This window comes from Pleurodeles waltl, chromosome 8, assembly GCF_031143425.1.
Source record: "Pleurodeles waltl isolate 20211129_DDA chromosome 8, aPleWal1.hap1.20221129, whole genome shotgun sequence".
Taxonomy (NCBI): Eukaryota; Metazoa; Chordata; class Amphibia; order Caudata; family Salamandridae; genus Pleurodeles; species Pleurodeles waltl.
This window is the reverse complement of record NC_090447.1, coordinates 1,281,660,723-1,281,682,479: the sequence shown is the minus strand read 5'-3', so window position 1 is coordinate 1,281,682,479 and position 21,757 is coordinate 1,281,660,723. Positions and strand designations below refer to the sequence as shown.

General features: G+C 41.5%; 1 protein-coding gene across 1 annotated transcript in view; it reads right to left on the bottom strand.

Annotated features, from left to right (window-relative positions):
* ATP8A2 (ATPase phospholipid transporting 8A2) overlaps nucleotides 1-21,757 on the bottom strand; it is a 1,954,943-nt gene that overhangs the window by 932,147 nt on the left and 1,001,039 nt on the right. The window lies entirely within an intron of this gene.

The window sequence follows — 21,757 nt, the reverse complement described above, 5'->3', positions numbered from 1 at the left end:
TGTTGGTGGTTGGTGGTGGTTGCCACCAGCCACCAATTTTGGGGGCAGAGACTTATTTTTTCCTTATAATACTTTGAGCCAGAGCAAGAAAAGCACAGAATAGAAAGAAAGGATAACAGCGACAAGGGAGGAAGCAGGGATGAAAAGAAACTGCGGGAGTCGGATAAAGAGATAGGAAGGGTCGAGTGATGGAAGAAATAAGTATGAGGTGGAATCAAGACTGGGCAGCCTTGGTTATCAGTAATACCACAATTCGGAAGCATCAGTGGCCATCTCTAGACAAACCCTTGGCATGTGTTTTTTAAGTTATTTGTTATACAAATTAAGCACCGCTTACACCTTAACAAAAGCATGGGTCATGACACTACGTCCACCAGCAGATGTAACAAGTTCTGAGCATGCAAGTTGGGTTGATTGCATCATAGCGCACAGGCTTTGGAGTCTATATTACAGTATAACTTGTGTAGATGTTTGGAGGGCGCTTTGTTTCACCAGATTGTCCAATATATTTACTTTCCATATATTAACAGTTTGCTGTACACAGAAAGCTGTTTGTGCAGAATAATGATTTTCTGAACAATGCATGGAATCGTATTGTTGGAAGTGTTTTGTTTATAAGTACAACTCTGTTAAAGAGAGTTTTAGTTTTTTGGAAAATTGTTTGTTTGTTGGATTTGGAAGCTGGCGAGTAGTAAACAAAAAGAGAAAGCATAACAGGAGCCTCTATGTCTTACCACAGAAATAAACCTCTTAACTTATTTTTATCTGCGCCCCACATAGCCTCATGTTTTAGGCCATTTGAGCCCCCTCCCCATCTTTTTATTTTTAATATAATCTTTTTATTTTAAATAATTCATGAGAGAGACTAGATCCAGAACAGTAGGACAAGGACCGTTTTTCACAATGCCTAGGTTTTTGTGACGTATAATCCCACTGACTTTGTGTTGCTTAAAAGTGCATTTATTTTTACAATCACTGGTGACCCGGGCCAGCGTAACACTGCTCTGATCCCATGTTCTTCTGTTTGTAATGGGCTACATCTTCATTTATGCTGCAGCAACAATGGCAACGTGTGTGCGACCTGCTGGGTCTGCTAGTGTATAACTGTACATACATGACTTGTCTGGCTTGACGGCACAGCTGTCACCAGACAATTATGTGAGAATGAGAATCATCAGGAGAAGGAGTTTACTCCGCCCATATAATGGGAGCAAGGAGTTCATGTTTTTATTGGGTAATAGGTGGATTCTTCTACAAAGAAAGTGCATGCCCTCCATGCAGCTGTGATCATTTTGTTTATTTATCCAGCTGTTTGAACTTTCAGGGGCAGACACATCACATTGTAAATCTATTAGTGTTTTAGATATTTATGTATTTTATGGTATTTGGCAGCAGCATAGATGGGAGGAGGGCAGCCATTAAACAACATGGATTTTCAGGTCTCTCTGGTCTTCTGTTACAGTGCAACTGTCACCTGACCTTTTAACCTACAACAATATTATTCTACATTTCTTTGCTTTCACATGTATATATTTATCCCCATGCTATCTACCTGCAAAGTTCTAGATTACCACACAACAATACTTTAAGGCCAGACCTATTGGCATTGTCAATGGTTGTTATCAAATGTAAGAGCACAGATTGTTCAGGTGTGCACATGGACAACTCTTCCTACTAGTCACTGTATAACCTTTCAATTGAGTATAGGGAACTATGTATTTTGCATGGCTTCCCGCTGCCTCAATATTGTAATTGTATTTATATAGCGCTTACTACCCCTGACGAGGCATCAAAGCGCTTTTCGACGAGTAGCACGCTACTCCAGAACCCAAAAGGATTAGTGGTGGATTAGTAAAGGGAAATAAGAGTGTAGTATTAGTATAGAGAAATATGAGTTCATTTGGTGGCTATGTGGATTTGTGGCCATCACACTGCAAACAGGGGCCTGTACACAATTTAACTCTCTAAAGGAATTAAATAACTATACACATATGTTTTCAATGAAAACAATTATTAGATTATTTTCAGAAGATGAAATCTGTGTATAAATAATAAACATAAGCTTGAGCTGTTTACATTTTTTCCTAATTGAATTTTGTAAGAGGTTTAAAATTGTTATCTTGTCAGATGCCTTGTCAACATCAATAACAATTAACAGTACTTCTTATGCCTATATTCACTAGGTGCAATAATAAACACAGGGAACTTATCATGTGGATATCTAGTTTTGTTAAATCTCTGATTTTAGGAAGTAAAGTATTACACGCTCCTTCCTCCTTGCCGCGCACTGCGTTGAAATGTTCACATAAACAAGAAACACAGATGCTACCCTCTAGCAACTACTAAGTCCTGATCTTTCTTGCCCTTTAGAATGACTAAAATAATGGAGTTTTTCATGTCTTATGTTTCATGAAAAGATGCCAGACGCTCTGATTACACAACTGCTCTTTCAATGTTTGATAAAACATGCTTCTGAAACAACCAGTCCAAGGAGCCTTCTCAATCTGTAGTCTCTCACATTCCTCTTCTACATCAAATTCACATACGGCCTTGCCCTTAGCTGTCTCTTCTACAGTTTTTAAAACAATTTTTATTTTAATTTTTAAGTATAAATAACATACCAGACATAGGCCCTGATTACGACCTTGGCGGATGGAATTACTCCGTCACAAACGTGACGGATATCCCGTCTGCTGTATTACAACTTCCATAGGATATAATGGAACGTGTAATATGCCGGGCAGGATATCCGTCAATTTTGTGACAGACTAATCCCCTCCACCATGGTCGTAATCAGGCCCACAGAGTGTTCATTACTTAGTGACATAAACAACAATCAAAGCCCTCTTTAGTAGTATCCCTTAACAAGTATGGCCTCACATAAATGACTTATTCAATCTGCCTATGCACTGGCAATCGTAAATCTGAACAGAAATATAAACTACTAGCAAGCATCAAGAGTTCCTCAATTGCAGAAGCCAGAAGTCATCCAAGATAGTCTCTTATTGATGGATTCCAGATGAGTGAAATCCCTGCTACTTGCTTCCCTACTTTCATAAATGTTTTCCTAAAATGTTTGGGATACTTGGTTTATGTCTTTATTTGGAATCTTCAGTTTACTATTACTCGACTTCAAACTTGAAGACTGCCTAGGTATGAAGGTGCATAGTCAAGCAACTGTTGCATTTCCCCTCTTTGTCCCCAACTTTCAGTTGCATTAAAAACATTGCAAGCTTATCATTTCAGATGTAAAGTTTGTCAACTTTGGATCTCAGGTTTACCAAATTTTCGCTGGTGAGCACTTGCTGTTTTTGAAAAAAAAGTAAAATAGACCTGCTGTGCAACAATAAAATTTAAAAGACTGAGGTTAAATTTTAACTGACGTTCAACTTTAACTGAGGTAAAAATTCGAAACGTATTTTATCTCCTCCAAAAACACCAGCACTGTCTGATCTTTTAAGAATGACGTGTTAACCCTCACATTCCTTTAAAATCTACTCGTTGGGATCCACTCCCATGTGATCCTGACTGCTGCTTGGCGGAAATATGACTACTGTCCTATCTTGTAAAAAACATTATCTCCATTACCTACTTACTGCGCTGGATGTAGACTGTTCTATGGAAGCTGTTCATGGACTGTTGAATAACAAGCGTAAACAGGCATGTTGACTTCCCAAGCTTCCACTATACCAACAGTTTCCCTCTTTGTTACCATGTCTATCCTTTTGGACCTTTGCCCACCTTGCTTTTTGTACCCTAACCAAAGAGTGCACCTGACACCACAGAGAAGTCCCCCACAAATTATATCCTGTCTCTCTCATAAGTAACAGAGGTGACAGGCTACAAATTAACATTTGGCTAATGTGCATTAATATACAATACTGTCACATCATTCCTATCGATTTTAGAAACATTCACCTCCTAATAGATCACTAGTTTTTAAAAGGACAAATCCTTTCAAAGTTGTTGAAATGCAATTCTGATCTTGTCAGTATATCATATGCAAAATATCATCTGCCATCCCAATATTGTACTAAATCTCATTCACAAAAATATATAATTGGATGTAGAGTTTCTACTATTAACTCCAATAGGGTTAATATTTTTGTAAACAGTATTTAGAAAACAATATGTATGTTAGAATTATTTATGACACCAATATTCTGGTTCCATACCTCTTGTACCCTGACACTAGCCTCTTTCCACTGAGGGCAACACCCAAGTAACAAGAGAAAGCCTAATACTATGCCCTTCACCTGTTAACTATCATCAGGCAACCACCAGGAGTGGCTACATAGCCTGCTATTTACACACAAACATACACACATGAGGGTGAGAAAGGAGGAAAGCGAGAAAGAGAGAGAGTGTGAGCGATAGAGAGAAAGTGAAAATAGGGGATACATAATTGGTAACTATGTAATATGGTTATATAGCGCCACTAAGGTACTTATATTAATTGTTTATTGTAGTGCAATTACCCTGAAAACAATATATTTTTCAAATAGAAAAAGTCTTATTGAAATAGTAAGTAAAAGCCTAGTCTAAACAGCTTGATTATTTGTAGTGAAAATGAACAGAAAGTAAATAAGTAGTGAAAAACACATGGTGTTAGGAGAGACAAGCTTTGTTTTCTAAAAACATGTTATGCCTTTATGGGTCAGAAATGTTTGAAGCTACTGACAGCATGGCAGAACCTACAGTAAAATAAGATAGAATGTTCAGCTTTCATGAATATATTGCTAAATAAACAATAGGACAGTGGCTATGCTCAGAGGTTGTTGAAACTACTATCAGTAAAGAATACCTTGTATTGGGCCCTGATTGTAAAGAATATTTAGGATTTACTTCGATTTCACAAACAGACTCCTATGTAAACAATGAGGACCTGTAAAGGTCAGAGAATTTTGAAGCTATTCATCCAATATGCAGCTATCTATAGGCCTTAATTGTTCATTCTCGTTTTGTTTCAGCTTTCATGAAGAGGTTACTAACTAAATAAGGAGCCATGGTGAAGCTCTGCTGATGTTCTTATGTTGTTTACACAAAATATGGAAAATAATTCATCTGTCCTTATGCTCTGTAGGTTTTTATATCGCTCCAATTCGTACAATAAACATGCCCAAATTTTGTTCTTTCCTGTCTGAATGGTAAAGTGCTAAAGCTCATAACTGACCTGCCTGGCCCTGACTTATATGAAACCACGATCTATAACCACCTACACCACTGTTGTCTACACAAGAATGGTCCAAATCCATTATATCCTTCCCCCAATGCTCACTTTGAGATCAACAACCTCACCACCAAATCATATTTTCAGCATTCAATGTAACAGCATACATTCAGAATCCAGAATGTAACATAATATTCTTATTTGCCTTTCAACCCCTCTAATTTTCATCTGAGATTTATGTAAATCTTTGTTTCATAGAAGAGCGCTACAATTTTGTCAACATAACTGTGATGCCGTGGACTACCGCGGCGTCCCTTTTTCGGGCCACCGTAGGGCCAGCAGTCCACGTTTTGGGCCACTGGAACTGCTGCAGCCCGTTTTTTGGTGCTCATTTGGTGTTTTGTGCCGCGGTGCGACCCAGGAGTCACATTCTGTGCTCTGGGTTGCGCTGCGGCCACTGGCATCCTCCTTGACTTTCCCTTCCCACTTACCTTACTTGGGTCCCTTCTCTTTTTTCTTCTTTTTCTTCTGGCTTCACGTCTTCTTTCTTCTTGGTCGTCCATATTGTCTTCTTCTGTGGTGGTTGTCTTTCCAGCATGCCTTGTTTCTTTTCCTTTTCTACTTGGCTTTCTTTTTCATAAATTTCTATGTGGCTTTTCCCAATCCAAGATGGCGTTGTACATTGTTCCTGTTTTGTCACTTCCTGTTTCATGGGATATAAGCACTGCAGTTCCCTCCTTCCTTGTGTTGCAAACACTTCCATCCTGGTGGTGATCCTCGCTCCTTTTTCCAGTTTCTTTTTGCTCCTGCATTTTTCCCTGCGGATTTGATTTCTATTTTGTCTTTTTCATTTTTTTCCTCATTTTCAGGAGTTCCTGTGATAGATGTTTTTTCCCATTACTTGGGTTTTTCCTTTGGGACTCCTTCTGGAGGGTACGGTCTCCCTTAGCGTTTTTCTAGTCAGCAGCACCATGGCTACTAGAAGGGGTCGCCCTTATCTTGGCCAGTCCAGAACCAGTAAGAAACCAGGCATCCCTCCAAGTACTGCAGCCTACAGCGGTAAGAGACGTGCAGATCGTGACAATAACTGGTCATATTATACTTCATTATGCAATTATGTTAATGCATACAGGATTATGGAAAACTAAAAATGATGGTGTGAAGAGATGTAAGGAGACATTGAAACAATTATGTGGCCTTAGTATTACAAGACATCTTCTACGAGTTTTTGTAGGTAGGTTGGCCGAGGAGACAGGTAGGCAAGGAGGTTGCATACATCTCCCCATGAGTTTTCAATTACTCTATGGACTATCATACAGCACAATAAAATACATTCTGTAAAATAACCAGGAATTTAAAATGCTGGAACAGAGGTTTTACAGAAATTTAAATTTAGACTTAAGCAATACTGGAAGATGCAACTCTTAAAATCAGTGGCATTAATAAAGAAGTAATTCCTTCTACCTAAGAATCACATTCCAAAAAGCATGAATAACTCAGGTCATGACGTTTTTGGCAGTTTATAAACTGATTGCAAAATTACCCTTCAACACTGGAGACTGAGACAGAAAAAATTATCAGATAGATATTAACATAGCAGACAGCATAGGTCAAAATGCCAAATGTATTTTGATTGGAGCAGGATGCTCAGATTTAGATTGAAAAACAAGTGACGTTCCAAACGTATACCTTTCACAATTTCAAACGTTGTAATTGTAGCATTGAGATACTTCCATATACAGGTAAACTTAGAATGTTATGACATGATGGTACACGTGAAACCCCATTCAACATTTTCAGGTTAAATGTAAAGCCAGCCAAATGACAGGCCTAGCTAAATATCACTGCCATGAACACAAATCAAATTGCCAAGTCTAAAACACCACCCCATCTGTTGTCATGCATAGTTTTGGGTAAGCAAAATATAGCACATCAAAACATGTTTCACATGGTGGATGTGATATTGACACCTACTAGAGGTTCGAAGAAGAAATAAATCACATTCGAATCCTGTCTTAGAGAAAAGTGTAATCATAAGTTCAATAGTTTTCTCCCTAATAGTCAGTAGCCACAAAAGGTGGTGCTGAAGAAAGCCACTAGAAAATAGCAATGATCTAACATATTTCCATAGTCATTTCAAAATGTTCGGTAAACAGTGATGCAAAAGAACAGACACAAAATGTTCAGGTTTCATGGAAAAACTGAAAGCATTACTGCCAACACCACTAGTAAGATGATTTATGTACAAGAAACACACATAAAATTTGGGAGATATATTACCCAATATAGAACGCTGCTAGACCTACTAAGCTATCTTTAGATCACAGGTCTCTAACCTTTTCTGCAATAAGAAAGACTAATGCTCAATGAAATTTACCCACGCTACTAATAATATTAGTATTACATTAGTGGCCACATCCGACAGCTAGTAGCCTGGCCATCCTAGACAAGACTCTCAGCAGTGACCAACTCAGTGAATCAGGCATCATTGCAAGGGTACTGGTTTGTCAATGTGCAATGCCTCTATGTGGGTAATACACAACTGTCATAGCTGCAATGCCCCTTGCTCCAAAGTAATAATATTAGTTTTTGTATATAGATATTAATCCATAAAAAGATTCTAATTTACTAGGCTAGGCTGCATACAAGAGAACCACCTATAGGTAACTGGAGAGCTACCAGTAGCTCCCTAGCTACTCATTGCAGAAGCCTGTTTTAGATGACGAGCCAACCTGTGACTCATGGTTTCTTACATAGGCAACTGAAGGATGGACACAGACTGAATTGCTGAATATGCATCTAGTGCACAATATAAATATTATAATGCTGGTGTCTTTCAAAGACTTCACAGAGACACAATTTTCTTGCATCTAGATTCTTCCACTAACTTGGGCATCATTTATTAATTAAATCATATGTTAATGCTTATAACGACTATAGGATCAAGAGTGTTTCATAAGCACTGAATAATAATATACATTTGTATGTAACACTGAAAATAAATTGTTTGCATGAATTTAATGTAATGAACGTGGCATTTGAGCATGCTGATAAAAGAATTTGAATTCTTTGAAAAGAGATCTCATTAAAAAAGAAAACTATTTGGCTCAACTAATTACAAAATGTGGGGAAGGAAATATGTTTTATAAAGTACCTACTAAGGTTATAACAGCGGATACTGGAGCAGTCGTTAGTGTAGAGGATGACAATACTCACTTACAGCTTTCCTTAATACTTCTCTTGCTCAATCTGGAACTAGCCATAACTGAGCTCCTGGGAGCAACCTCCTGACCCAGGCTATATAATGTGTCATCTTCTGAACCAGTTCTGAAGACACTGGTTTTCACATCTTCTTGACAGGTTTAACAGAAAGACAATAGGACTTTCTCTTTTTTTGTTGACAAGTATATTTTCAATTACCAAATGTTGGTATTACTTCTGTGATATCATGTTTCCCCTCAAGAATACGACAAGCTGTCATTAAAGGAATGCTTTGGGGGAACAGGGCCGGCCGCGAGTCCTCCGCCTCTCTGAAGCATCCGCTTACCTATGTGGAGTCTCCCGGCTCTGCAACGCTTCGGTTTTACTTCGGATGGACTCAACAAAGCTAGAGCACATTTCTGTGAAGACGGTGATCTCACTGCTCCTGCCGCTCCTGCTGCGGTGGCCCCAGGCAGCCTTGCGGGTCCGTCGCGGCAGGGGCGCAGCAGCCAGGCTGAGATTCTAGGGCGACTTGGGCAGAGTCAACACAAGCTCCCCCCAGCCTCAGGAAACTTTGTCTGTCGAGTATCTTGTCGACAGCATAGGACATCCTCCACTTGACATTCAGCAGGACATACAGGCTGCCCCTAAGTATTTTTGCATGAACCCCCAAATGCTCATCGGGGCCTGGGTCCAGGACATGACAGCAGGGACAGAAATCACTGTCATCTAAAACCATTTTGGATAACCCGGGCCCAGTAGCTTTTTTTAAATCAACCACTATTGGGTCCCAGTGCAAGAAGCAAGTGGGTCACCAAAGGTAAGACGCTTAATCCACCTCCACTGTTACCACAGCACGAGGGAAGGGCCCCTGCCCAAAGTAGGCAATTGGTTCCAACAAAGAATAGCAAGGAAATAGGGGTTACCCCAAGATCTACTGCTGGGAAAGTTAAAATAACCCCTCGCTTAGATCCTTTTTCGAGATATACAATATTCAAGAACATACTAGAACCTCTAACCAACAGGATATGTCAACCCCCACCTTAAACATTGAGCCTACTTTGGCAGGAATGGCCTCAATACCGCTAGATCAATCACAGACCCTGTTGCTCATGAGGCGGGATTAGGGGTGACTGAGGAGGTTCCCGTATTATTACATGAGACAATTAATGTGCAGAGCACTACAAGCCACACCAACACTGTACTATGCCCATTGTTAGAAGAGATGAGAGACAAGTTTACAACATTGGAATCTAACAAAGCTAAAATCCAGGGGGTTTGTGATAGTCTTGACACAAAAATCACTTGGCTAACGGAGAGACTAGGGGCTACGGAAACCACCCTTGGAGCATTACAGGTAGAGGTGGAAACTAATAAGCATGAAGTTCAAGCTTTAAAGCGAAGCGAGAAGGAACTGCGAGAAAAACTGTATCCCTGGAAAATAACTGTAGACGGAATAACCTTAGACTTTTGAATACTCCAGAAGGAGTAGAAGGAGATAAAATTAAGGACTTTGTTGTAACTTTAATTAAAAAACATATCCGAACAGTACCTCCTATTAATCTTGATCTAGAAATACATGGAGCCCACTGGGATCCCTGTAGGAGAATTCCCAACAGAGATAGACCTAGGAAGATTCTGGTTAGCTTCGGTTCATTTTCAGTAAAAGAGCAGATCCTCACAGAAGCTATTAAAGTTCAGGGCTTTAAGCATGAGGACTGGTCTTTCTCTATAAGATCGGATATCTCCAGGGCAACCCAAGATCGACAGTGGGAGTTAGGGAAGTTTATGCAGGAGCTCAAGTCACTAGGTGCTACCCCACAATTGAAATTTACCGCTACCTTGAGAGTAATGTGGAGAAATAAAATGCACAACATGAGGGATCGTTAAGAGGTTGCAGCATTAATTGATCGGATAAAAGGGGAGAGCTCATTTGTTTCAGGGAGGCGGGGCTCAAGGGTGGGATGGAATACCCTGTTCGGTTAAAAGGAGGGTTCCCTAAGGAGGGCTGGGGGGGACAATTTAGGGGGTAGAAGGACACGAAGTAGAATTAATTAATTACGTTTTCACAAGGTGGGGAGCATGTGGGAAAAAATACCAAAAAAAAGAGTCCTCATATTTAAATATAATCTTCTTTTGGACAGGAAGCAAACACCAGCAATAGGAATAGGATGAAGGGGCCTGGGATCAATCTTAACCTTAAAATTCCCTCCTGGAATGTAAATGGGCTTAGGGTAGGCAGCAGGAGAAGGAACATTTTAAAGTTTTAAAGGCTTTCAGACAATCAGATTTTTCTTCTGCAAGAAACACATTTAAAACAGGAGGAGTGGATGAACGTGCTCAAGTGGCAAAGATGGATTAGTCAGTTTGCCTGAACGAATCAAACCCGTAATGTGAAAGGGGTGGCAATTATCGTAAATAACACGCTAGACTCTTTTCCATTGAGCAGGAGCCCTTTAAACACTGCGTAGCGCTCCCGCCACTCGGGACGCGCTAGACTCTTTTCCATTGGGCAGGAGCCCTTTAAAAAATTGCAAGTACGAAGCTTTTTGGGACCTAATCACGGCCCCAAGGGAAAGGAAACTGTACTTCCAGCTCCGCATTGGAACACTCCCATTAAGAGTTCTCACCAGCAGCTGGTCACACAATGAATCAACCGTCTGCCCAGCTTGCAAAGCCCCCGTCGAGAATCTCCCTCACGTCCTTTTTGCCTGCCCCACGTACACCGCCCCTCGCAGGAAATGGCTGGCCCCGGCATGCAGACTACTGGGAGTCCGCAGCTCTGAGCTAGCCCTGCGAATCCTCAGATCAGACACTAAGTCAACGCTAGTGATCGCCGTCGCTAAATTCCTCAGAGCTAGCTGGCTTGTTAGAGGGAAAACCCTTCTGTATAAAGACTCCAACTAAGACTGTCCAATCGTCCTGTGCGAGCGCATTTTATTCCATTTTTATTCCATCTTTTCTTATCTTTTACTCCCTTTTATCATTATATTTATTATTGTAAATATAATTTTGTGTATTTATTTGTATTTATTACTGCTTGCGCTTTTTTGGCTCCTGTAGCCGCAATAAAGTTCCTTTGAATTGAAATAACTTCGTTCAAGGTCGCTTGGTAGATGCAAAGGCGAATCCCAGGAGTAGGTGGTTGACTGCGAATATTAGACTAGATGGGGTTGAGTATACTTTGGTGTCTTATTATGGCCGTAACACAGAAGACCCAGGTCCGCTTAAGAACTTTATAACCAGCTGGTAGAGACCAGGAGTCTGATAATAATAGGGTGGAACTTCAATGTCCTGCTAAATCCTCCCCTAAACAGATCCACCTTTAGGCCAACAGTCAACACAATCAAAATGAGAAATTGCCTACATAATATAATGAAGAACATGGGGTTGATAGATCCCTGGCGGACTAAAGTGGGGCAGACTAAGAGGTTTCCCTCTCAAAACAAAAAATATGGGCATGCTTCCAGGATTGACTTCTTTTTCATAGATGCAAGGTTTTGAAATAGACTGGTAGGGGCCACCCAGCAGCCAAGTCATCTTTTGGATCATTCAGCGGTACAAGTCGAATTTTTATTGACCGTCTCTCTTGTCTGCACCAGATGTACACTCGACAGGTCACTTCTGGGTGAGGAAGAGATCATAAAACTGCTAAAAAGGGACACCAAGGAATTCTTTGAGTTAAATGAAGGTTTGGCTCCAATAAGTATGGTCTGGGAAACATACAAGGCCTTTATTTCTGGGGAAGCTGATCAGCTATGCAGCATTGAGAACAAAGAGGAGTAAAACCACAGTGGAGATGCTGGAGGGAAAGCTTTGTGACTTACAGGGTCATATTGATACGTCTAATGATCCGACAGAACAAGTGACACTACAGAATCATATTGGGGAAGTTAAAAGCTCACTTGAGGTATTTCTAGAGGCAATAGTGAGGAGAAAATGGGAAGTTAGTAATCTGGCACACTTTGAGTATGGCGAGGGCTGCGGGAGGCTAATAGCATGGAAAACCAGGACAGAAAACACCAGAAATGCGATTAAAGAAATAATAACGGACGAGATTGGTGGTACTTGCCTAGAAGACCGAGCTATTAAAAGGGCCTTTGTTAGCTTCTGTTCGGATCTTTAAAGAGAGGACATATCTGCATCAGGTAAGGAAACTGATAATTGGCTGAGAGAAGAAACAAATCCAAACAGTGGAAGTAGATAGGATTATTGCTGGACTAAAGAACGGGAAGGCACCGGGCACAGATGGTATACCAGCTGAGATATATAAGGTCCTAAAAGAAGAACTTACTCTAGTCTTAGCTCAATTGATGAACTCATGTTCATAGAGACCCCCTCGATCCCTGCCTCATGAAATGAAGCTATTATAGCTCTAATACTAAAGCCACAAAAAGATTCAAGGAGATGTGAGTCGTATAGACCTATCTCACTGCTTAATAATGATTATAACATTTTTGCACAAGTGTGCTCGCTAGGAGGTTGGATAAAGTGATTGGTGGGCTGGTCCATGACAATCAGAAAGGTTTTATGAGAGATAGGCACTTAGGAGATCTGATCTATGACCGAATCTTCGCAATTGGCATTGCAACAACCACAAACTCTCCTCTCGCCGTAATGACTATCAATGTTGCAAAAGCATTTGATAGAGTGAGCTGGCCTTTCTTGCAGGCAATAATTAAGCAGAACAATCTAGGAGATAACTTTCTTAAAGTTATTAAGGCAATCTACAAAACACCCATGGCTAGGATTCTCGTTAATGGTAACCTCTCACCACACTTTCAAATCAAAAGAGGAACACAACAGAGATGTCCACTCTCTCCACTCCTTTTTAACTTATATATTGAACCGCTAGCCAGGAGAATCAGGCAAGATCAGAGAATAGTACCCTTTCAGTATCAAAGGGTTAAGAAGGAAGCCCTATTTGTGAATGACCTGCTGATCTATACACAGGACTTTCAAAGGTCCTTTCCAGCAATCGTAGAAATCATAACAGACTTTGGGAAAATTTCCAGCTATTTAGTTCAACAATGATAAATCAGAGCTGATTACCTGGAATTGTCCCCAGGATAATCCACTAGAGAAAGATGAAATTCGATATCTAGGGGTAAAGGTGGTGATGAACTTGGCAGATATGGCTTAGGTAAATTTTTCAAATCTTTTGATGGGAACAAAGAGACTTCTCCAGTAATGGTTACATCTACAACTTTTGTTTAGACTTTGTGAGTCATCAATCTCAACTGAGTCCCAACTGTAAGTTTTAACCTTACCCACATACACCTATATTAAAGTATTTTCCTAACTGTGACAGGTGACTTTTAAGGTAATTTTATTCACACCTCATCTGGATCCCTGTAAATATCCAGTCAGATTTAAATTTCAGCACTCCCTCTGTAGTTCTTCTAACAACGAGGTTGAGTCCGCCCAGGTAGTATCATCTTACCTGGGTGGGGCTAGGTGGTCAAATGATGAAGCATGACACTATAATGTGTGTGAGACCACCTAGTCCATAAAGGGAACTCCGTCTTGCAGACACAGCAATAACCATTCACCTTATACTCAACCCTTCACCTAGAAATGACACGCTAAGCCAGCGCTTCTCAAATAGGGTCCACTAACCCAGTTCCTTCTAACCTTATGCCCCACACCTTTAGTGGTTCTTTGACTTTTGTAGTCTCTTTGGGAGCAAGTGTGGAGTTGAGCCACTCCTGTTACTCTCTTTTGTGTGTTAATACATCTACAACTTACCATTTTAGGAAAAAACTAACTTAATAAAAATGATGATCCTGCCTAAGTTTACCTTCTTTAATGCTTTACCCCTACTTTTTAAAGTTGACTGGCTGCAAAAACTTCAGCTGGAAATAATCAGTTTTATCTGGTCATATAAAAACCCAAGGATTGCCTGGAAGAAACTGAGGAAAAAGAAGCTAGACGGGGGAAATCACACTCCCAGACTTTCAGTTATACTGTTGGCCTTCCAACTGAAAAACATCAGACTGCTATTGTCTAAGGATTTCACATCTTCCCGACTATGGTCTTTAACAGAAGGCTTTTGGGAGCAGAGCTCTTACTTTCTTTATAAATTTGGACATCCACAGTACTACAAAAAAGTAAGATTAAAAGTTCTTAATGTGGCCTGTAGGATATGGTTTCAAGTGAGAAGAAAGTTAGGAATCCCATACTACAGTGAGATGGCACCAATTTGGATTCGCCTGGCACTCTGATTTGTCTGCAGGATGTGCTGGCAATACCACTAATGGATGTGGGAATTTACACGATGGGGACAAATAATCAAAGGGGTTCTGCGATTTCGTGGGATTCTCTATCAAGCGTGACAAATGCCAGATTATCTAGGTTTAAATGCCTACAAATCAAAAGCTGGCTGCAAGGAGAACTCGAGGTAGGGCTCATCACAGACTGGGAACGTATAATAATAGATACACGAAAATTAAAGAAAGAGGTATCAAAATGGTACTGGTCACGAGTTCCAGCAGAAGATGCCTCACTCCCACTACTGGAAGATGTTTGGAAACTGGACCTGCCGGCTCTCAACCTTTCGCATCAATGGCACACATTTTGGTCTGTTGTGAAATCTGCACCCCCAGAAGGAACCATCTGTTTACCGTATACAGGGCCTACTGGACTCCTAATAAACTAGCCAATATTGGAGTCCCAAGGAAAAGCACCTGCCCAAAGTGTGCCTTGGAAGATGCGAATTATGTGCATCTTTGGTGGCAGTGTCCAGAAATCCAAACCTTCTGGAAAAAAGTGTGTAAGACTGTTTCAGCCATAATGAACAGACGAACAGAGGTAAGTCTATCAATGGTTGTATTTGGTCTTCATGAGGGGTTTGGGATGAGTCCATGTGAAAAGCTGGGGAAGCTTCAGGCACATCTCATCTTTTACTTGGTGCTAATAGCCCATAGGGAAATCTGTATTAACTGGATATCTAAATTTCCCCCTACCCATGTAGACTGGCTACTGTCGGCGAAGAGAATTTCTGACCTAGACTGCAGTAATGGTTTAGACACATGCCTTGCAATGTGGGAACCCTTCTTAGCCTTTTATGCAAAAAAAAAATCTGTCCTTAGCCTGGGGGATATATAATTTTGCTTTGCTAACTGAGTATGTAAGAGTCCATTTATTAAGAAATAAGACACAACAGAGAGGAAGTGAGGGTAAGGGACTGCTTCTCCTCTTTCCCCCTCCCTCATTCGTTTCTTTTGTTGGTGGAGGCCAGTTCTCAGGTGTTAACCTCGTGGCTGAGGGTTTAACCAGAGTCTGGATACAACCAGGATACCTCCTGTCTTTTGTTATAAAATGAGGACTTAACAAGGATACAGTTTGCTCTGGAGGACATTGTCAATTTAACTCATTTAAAACAGCAAGCTTGAAACAACTAGTTGGGATTTGAAATCCTACCTCAAGGAACTTACCTTTTACGGAGGTGGCGAGTGGTAAGAGGATGATGAGGTCACATACAATGTTGATGACCAATCGTATACAAGCAAATTAGGTCATTATCCCTAGTTACAGAGATCTTACTTAATAAGGCGCATCTGCTGTTTCATATCCATCCAAGGCTTACTGTGAACAAAATCTCACAGTCTGCCCATGTGAATCAAAATCGACCCAGACACAGCTGTACTTTATCTTTTCTGCGACCTATACAGAGAACTCAGGAATACAATATTAGTCCCACTTATTAGAACCCTCAGCATCAGATTGTGTAGAACAGCCTTGCTGGTGCTCCAGTTCTTACAAACTGAATTAGTATATCACAAAGTCCAGAGGTTCATCGCAGCTTCCGTTAGACTGCGTAAAGCAGTCAGGAAATAACTGTATTATAATATACACACCTCATCCCAAATGTTACCAAATCAGGATTTTTTGCTGTGAAGGGTCTTCTGCAGCACTCCCATAGTGCACTTAGCCCCCAACGATTAATACTGTTGGGTATCTGTTCATGGATTGTTGACAGCTGCACTCTATCCTACTGGGGCCATGCAATAGCGGTATCCTTAATTTACTATTGTTTGCAACTGTAACAGAACACAAATAACAGGCATAGCTGATAGTTGCACTTTAATTACTACACTTTATAACTAGCTGCTGTTACTTTTACCCCAGCACTTGAAAGCATCCATCCAAGAGCATCAAGTGACAACACGCTCTGGACCTTCAATAGGGATGTCGCACTGACTGAACTTGCATGTTTTTGGAGGACAGGCTAGAGGTCCATGCCAGAGATGAACCTAATGGCCAGTAATAACTGTAACATAACTATGCACTTTATATTGATGGTTCTAATGCTTATTTTGCTGCCCATGAACAAGACAAACTACTTATTTTAGCAGTAATGATTTTAATGTATTGATTTTATTGGATAGGATTTTTTACTGGACTAAATGTATTGTATTGCATGCTTTTATGGTTATAACGCCGAATAAAGATTTTTCTACTACTACCTTTTATGGAGTTTCTATATGTGTTTCCACTGCTCTATAAAGTGATAGTCAATGCGGTGCAGTTGGAGTATGAGCAGAAATGTTGCATTCTAATTGAGTTTTCTAAATAAAGCGTTATCCCTGGGACAAAATGAGCCATTTAAATGGCAATACGTTTTAATTTCCTTGCAGTTGAAAAGTGAGATTTAAAGTGACACAGTGTTTTCCTAACAGATAGGAACACCTAAAACTAGGCCTCTTTCTTCTCTCTGATGAAGACCCAAGGTCCAGTATGTAATAACTGAAAGATCTCATATGCTCAGGCGACTTGCCTAATTTGTTAAGAACTTCAAAGGCTGACGGCCTAATTCCTAATGGCTCTACATAATAGTAATAAAGAGATCCTCACAGATCACATGGCTAAACAAATCTAGGTCAATATAAAAAATGTGTGCTATTCAACTACTTATAAGGTGTTAAAATAAATCATGTATTTTTCTGGTAGTTCAAACTGCTTATTATTGTTACTGTTGTGCTTCTGTAACTCATATGTAATTTTTTGTGTGAGTGAAATACTTTTAGAAAATCAGGACCGTGGACGTAAAAAGGGACTCGAAAAATCAGTGCAGCAGTTTTCTCTACAGCATTACCTTCGCAACAAGACACAGATTGAAAAAAGACCTAAATTTGAGATATATGACCTAGGCTAACATTTTATTTCCAGATGAAACAACCTCAAGCAAACCTGACCACTCTCTAAAGGAGCTCACTTTTAGGGATTTTCCCTATTTGAGGAGCCCATTTTGATCCCTATTAAGTCTCCAGATATGTATAGGACCAAGAGGGACAAAGAGATTCACAAACAATTGCAAGGCGTGGCCTCATGGGGTTATGCTTTATCATTGGCCATGCTGCATTCACCACATACAATTCTACAGGTGAATGGACTCCCCGTTATTGCGAGGAGTACTTTCAGGCAGTGGGTATATGTGGAAACAGGATCTAGTGAGTCTATACATCCTGATGCCCTGACCCAAGAACTTCTCTTTATTACTGTTGGACCTAAGAGATGAATAGAAAATGTGGGACTACCTATTATCCCTGCATCTGAAGAGATCAACATGTTTCAGCCTATATAATTATCCTGCAATGGGTCGTAGGCTTTCTTCATGGCCCAGGTCCTTATTTTCCTAACTCTTATAATGCAATAACATTAATTCATTTATCAACAGTCACACTATACCGTTAGTAGAGTTCTGTACGACAATGCTTGCTAGAGTTGCTGAGTTTTTACGTCCCGTGAGTTATGCTAAGCATGCTATATAGCAAATCATAAATAATGAAACACATAACTGAAGACATAAACGGAACAAAAATGATTAAAAAAACAATGATAAAGACAACAATAACAGAAAGTTTTTTGTCTATTTTCATGCTCTTGGTAACTATTTGTAAAGATCATGTCACACATGTGAAAAGTGCACATTGCAAACCACTGCAATTCTATGAGTGTGAAAAAACATGCATATGTTTATTCATGGAGTCTTATCCTAACTCACGCTAGTGAGGCCCATTGAGTAGTTTGTGGGAAAAACCCTTGTAGTCACACTATATGGATACATAATGTAATATAACGGTATTGTAGGTGAGGCAAATTATGGTTTTAAAAAGAGGGAAAAAATGCGTCCAACTCCGCAAGTCCCCAGGACATACTTCACCAAAGTTTTTTTCCCTCTGGAATAACTAAGAGTTTTCAATGAACCCTCCAAATGTTAACTGTACTGGTGGTTCAAGGCTTAAGAGCATTTCACATTTCTGGGTGTGTTTGTGTCAAGTGCCACTATGTGCAGCACATCCTCATTTCACACCTGGGTGTGTATGCATCATGTGATGGGCAGCATATCTTGATGACGTGGGGCACCTGGGAAATGTAGTCTTAGTGCTCTCCTTGATTTGAAAGCGCAGCAAGTGTGATTTATACTGAATATTTTTTTATTATTGTGTCACAGCTGATTGAGAAGGAGTATCAGAAAAAAGTTTTTGAACCAAAAGAGAATATCTCCAATCATCGTGGTTCTATAGTTATAAGTTCCTAACAAAATATAGGTCTTCTGTGGGAGCAATGCCAGTTCTGCATTACTGAATTTAAGGTATTACAACTAGAAGTTGGGGAGTTCATGTTTCTGGCTAAGTAATACTGACATATGTCTGAAGGGGAACATCACATATATCAATCAAACAAATCAGAGTTTGTAAAGCACAACTACTCACCCGTATGGGTGTCAAGGCAGTAATGGGGATTGTCCTCTTAGCTTCAGTCAAAGAGCCAGGTTTTAAGGTCCTTCCTGAATTGGGGTAGCGATGGTGTCTGCCTGAGGTGCAGGGGCAGGATTTTCCAGCTCTTTGCTGCGAAGTAGGTGAAGGATCTCCCACCAGCCGAGGTCTTCCATATGCTGGGTATGGTGGCTAGTGCTTGTTGAGCGGAGAGGAGAGGTATGGTGGGGGAGTAGAAAGTGATGTGGTGATTGAGGTAGAAGGGTCCCAGCGCTTGGAGGACCTTGAAAGCCTGGACCAGGAGCTTGAAGGTAATTCTTTTCTCGATAGGGAGCCAGTGGAGGTCTCTTAGATAATTGGACATATGTTTGTGGTGGGGAATGTCCAGTATGAGTCTGGCAGAGGCATTTTGGATGTGCTGTAATTGGGTGGTACTGGCGTATAGAGCATTGCCATAGTCAAGTCTCCTGGTAACCAGGGCATCGGTTATGGTTTTAAGGCAGTCCTTTGTGATCCATTTGTAGATCTTCTGGAGAAGTCGGAGTGTGTGAAAGAAGGAGGATGTGACTGAGTTGACTTGGCGGGTCATGGTGAGCGATGAGCCCAGGATGACGCCGAGGTTGCCTGAGTGGTTTGTTGGGGTGGGAGGGTGGCGAGGGTTGATAGCCACCAGGATTTAGCCCAGGCTGACATGAATGGTCCCAGGATGAGTACCTCAGTCTTGTAGGAGTTGAGTTTAAGGCAGCTGTCCTTCATCCAAGTGGCGATGGCTTCAATCCAGTTGTGGAAGTTCCTCTTGGCAGAAGCGGGATTTTTGGTCAGTTAGATGATTAGCTGGGTATCGTCAGTGTAGGAGACGATATTCAGTCCATGGTCCCTGACGATGGATATAAGTGGGGCCATGTAGACGTTGAAGAGTGTGGGGCTCAGGGAGGGGCCCTGTGGAACTGTGCAGCTGATGATCCGTTGGTTCTGACAGGTAAGACAGGAGTCTGACTCTCTGTGTTCGGCCAAACAGGAAGGAGAGTATCCACTGTAGGGACTTTCCATGGATGCCGGCTGCGTGGAGCCTGGAGCAGAGGGTGAGGTACGAGACCATGTCAAAGACAGCAATAGGTCCAGTAGGATGAGGGCTGCTGTATGGCCGCTGTCGAGGAGTGAGCGGATGTAATCTGTGGCGGTGAGGAGAGCAGTCTCCGTGCTGTGATTGCTCCTGAGGCCTGATTGGGAGGTGCCCAGGATATAGTTGTCCTCAATATGCTTACGGAGATGAGCGTTGATGGCCTTTTCGATGACCTTGACTCTAAAAGGCAGTAGAGAGATGGAGCGGTAATTCTTGAAGTCCCGGGGTCAGCCGTGGGTTTCTTCAAGAGCGGGCAGATCTTGGCGTGCTTCCAGTCCTCTGGGAAAGTGGCTGTCTCTATGGAACAGTTGAGGGTGTGTTGGAGCACGGGTGTGATGGATGTAGTCACCTTGTTGAAAATGTGGTGAGGACAGGGGTCCATAGGGGCTCCAGAGTGGATATTGCTCATGATGGTGCGGGTAGCATCTGTGGTGAGGGTGGTCCAGCAGTGTAGAATCTGTGGTGGTTCGATGGGATGGATCTGGGGGTTTGTTGGACGGCTCGGAGCGTCTTGGGATCTAAAGCTGTTGCGTATGTCTTTGATTTTCTGGTGGAAGAAGTTGGCAATCCTGTTGCAGAGGCTTTGAGATGGAGGGATGCTTGCTGTTTCTAATTGGGGGTTGGCAAACTCTTTGACCACAGTGAAGAGCTCTTTAGTGTTGTGAGAGGTGGCATTGATGTGGTCCTGCAAGGTAGTTTTCCTGGTGACTATGATGAGGTGGAGGTGGGATTTGGTGGTCGCTTTGAAAGCCTCTAAATCTTCAGGGGACTTATTGTTACTCCATCTTTTCTCTACCCGTCTGCATGTGTCCCTAGAGTCCTGGAAGGCGTGGGAGGACCAGCTGGCCTTCTTGCAGTGGTGTTTGGCTGAGGTCTTATCAAGAGGTGCTAGGGTTCTGGAGTATTCAGAGATACATTGGTGGAAGTTCAGTGCTGAGATTTTAGCTTCTGCAGTAAGGGGCGGGGGAGACTTGTTGAGGGTGTTGAAGAGATGTTCCTCAATGATCTGGTTCCATTTTCTGCTTGGGGCTCAGAGTGTGTGGAGGTAGATGGTCGGTGAGGTGATGGTGAAAAGGATGCAGTGGTGTCAGTCCAGTGAAGTGCAGAATTGTTGTCGAGGGTGATGTTGTTGCTGGTGGAAAGGAAGGCACTGACCATGTGTCCTGTCATGTTTGTTGGTGAGGTTGACCAGTTGCTTTAGTCCTATTGTGGCTAGGTTGTCGAGCAGGAAACCAGTGTTGGTGTTGTCGCTGCTGTCAATGTGGTAGTTGAGGTCGCCAACCAGGGAGTAGATAGAGGAGGCGAGAGTGTGAGGAGAAAATATGTCGACGATGGAGTCGCTGAAGGCTGGACGGGGGCCGGGTGGCCTGTAGCTGAGGGTGCCGTGGAAGGTTGACTTGGGTGTGATGTGTATCTGAAAGTGGAGGTGCTCCATGAGAGGGGAGTGTTCTTCTGCATTGGTTGTCAAGCGGAGGGAGGATTTGGGTATGATGGCCAGGCCGCTGCCTATGCATATGCTTTTCAATGTCCCATTTCCAACAG